The sequence below is a fragment of the Oratosquilla oratoria genome, chromosome 1 (assembly GCF_046742065.1).
Source record: "Oratosquilla oratoria isolate Oo_2021 chromosome 1, ASM4674206v1, whole genome shotgun sequence".
Classification (NCBI taxonomy): Eukaryota; Metazoa; Arthropoda; class Malacostraca; order Stomatopoda; family Squillidae; genus Oratosquilla; species Oratosquilla oratoria.
The window spans coordinates 74,817,775-74,820,274 of NC_134777.1; positions in this window are offsets into that span (position 1 = coordinate 74,817,775).

Here is a 2,500-nt window from a genome sequence, read left to right on the forward strand (position 1 = left end):
CAAGGGACATTGTATTTTGGTAATAAATGTTTAATTTATTCACTTTATGATCTACCTTAATAGTGTTACCATTGGCTTTTTCCATATTAATCATAATCTTTGTCAATGTCTGCCATTATGAATCCATTATTAGTTAGAATTTGTTTTGTTCTATTGAGTTCTTGGTGGAGAAGGAGCCAATTGGAAGAAATTTCAAAGGCTCTTATGACATAGGCACGTATCTCGCTAATTTTATATTTGGAAGGGCATTCACTCGAGCTATTCAGACATCTTCCTGAGTTGCTCGTTTTTCTGTAGACACTAGTGATGAATGCACCTTCTGAGCCATCTACCCACACATCTATTTTTTTTTTTACCAACGCTCCTCTCTACAGTAAAACTAAGGCATGAGTTTTCTTCCATTTTGTTCTCAAGGCATTCTAGTTGTTCCTCTCCTTCAATATCTACAAAAATGTCGTCAATATATCTATGGTACATATTGGGTTTCTGGCTTGATGTATCAAGGATATGGTTCTCAATATGGCACATGTAGGCCTGAGCAAATAATATGCCTAAGGGACTACCCATAGCAACGCCATCTGTTTGGAAGTAAATTTTGCCTGAAGGGCATCTGGGAACTTCTTTGGTATAAGTCCGTAGCATAATTTCTAGGGTGAGATGTGGTATCTTCGGAGGAAGCAAACTATCGTGATTGAAGACATTCTGTAATATGATCTTAATGGTGTCTTCTACAGGAACGTTGGTAAATGGACTTTCTACATCAAGGGAGGCTACTAGGATTCTTTGAGGATTAGTTTTTCTAAGGAGACCTACAAATTCATCTGTGGAGCGGAGAGCATGGATAGTGGGAAAGTATGGAGTGATTAGGTAATTTAGTTGTTTAGCTAGTTGATATGTGGGTGTGGGAATTTGAGAAATAAGTGGTCTCAGTTTGTGTCCAGGTTTATGGCCTTTCACATTACCATAGAAATACCCAGGCTCTTAATGACCTTGCGGAGTAGAAAATTTAGCACCATCCCTAGAAGTATTTGCATTGCCAATTAACTTAGTAACTTTCTTCTGGATTTCTTATATATGGACTTGTACCAAGGGAGTTCCCTTTAGATGCCCTTCAGGTAAAATTTACTTCCAAATAGATGGCGTTGCTATGGGTAGTCCCTTAGGCGTATTAACTGCTCAGTGGAAGTTGGTGTGGAAGAGGAGTGGGAGGGGGGGGGGGGGTTACCACGGAGGAAGTGACCAGGTGTGCAAAAATTATATGTGGATCAAGAAGGATGGAAGGGATAGAAGGAAGGCTAGTGAGAGTTGGGATAATGAAATGAAGAAGGTAGTAGAAGAGAGTAAGCCAACATTCTGGGACTGGTTACAAAGTAGGATCAGAGAAACATACGAGTACTATAAAGAAAAACGAAGATAAGAAAAACAAATGATAAAAGAGACAAAAAGAGGAGCAGATGTAGAATAAGGAAGGTTTATGATAGAATTTTTTAAAGCAATAAAAATATGTTTTGGAAGGAAACCAAGAGAGGGAGGGAAGGTGAATCAAGTAGAGAAGAAAAGATGAAAGATAATGATATACAGATCTTGACGGAAGAAGAGGCGGTAAGAGGAAGCTGGGCGGAGAATTTTAGAAAGCTGTTGAATGTGGAGGAGGATAGGGAGGAATTGATTGTAGCAGTGGGAGTTGCTAAGAAAATTACGGTGATGGGGAAGGAAAATGGACGAGAAATAAGAAAAGATGAGGTGCAAATAGCTCTGAAAATTATGAGAACAGGTAAGGCTACTGGATTAGATGGGTGTCACGCGGAGTGTGTGAAGGAGCAAAGTACAGTAATAGTGGACTGGCAGGTGAGTTTGTTTAATATGTGTCTAAGGGAGGGTAGAGTAGCAGAGAGATGGAGGAGTGCCTGTATAGTTCTGCTTTACAAAGGAAAAGGGGACAAGTGTGAGTGTTGTAGTTTCAGAGGTATCAGTTTGTTGAGTGTAGTTGGGATGGCTTATGGAAAGGTTTTGATTGAGAGGATTAGGAGAGTAACAGAGGGAGTAATTGATGAGGAACAGTATGGTTTTATGGAACGTAGGGGTTGTATGGATAAAATTTTTGTGATAGGGCAGATATGTGAGAAAGCTTTGAGAATTGGTAAGGATAATTTTAGGGCCTTTATGGATTTGGAAAAGGCTTATGACAGACATATGGGATTGGAGGGGAAGGTGTTAAGGGCAGTCAAGAGTTATCACGAGAGTAGTAGAGCCTGTGTTAGAACTAGAAATGGCGAGAGCGAGTGGTCTTAGGTGAAGGTGGGACTGCGTCAGGGCTCTGTCATGTTGCCATTGCTGGGGTAGTGCGGGAGGTAAAGGCGAGGGTAATGGGCAGGGTACTGAAGATTGTAAAAAAAGAAAAAAAAAGAGGGATTGAGCGGGTTAGTGACAACTTTGGAAAGGTATGCAATAAGAGAAAGTTGAAGGTAAATGTGAGTAAAGCAAGGTGATGAGATGTACA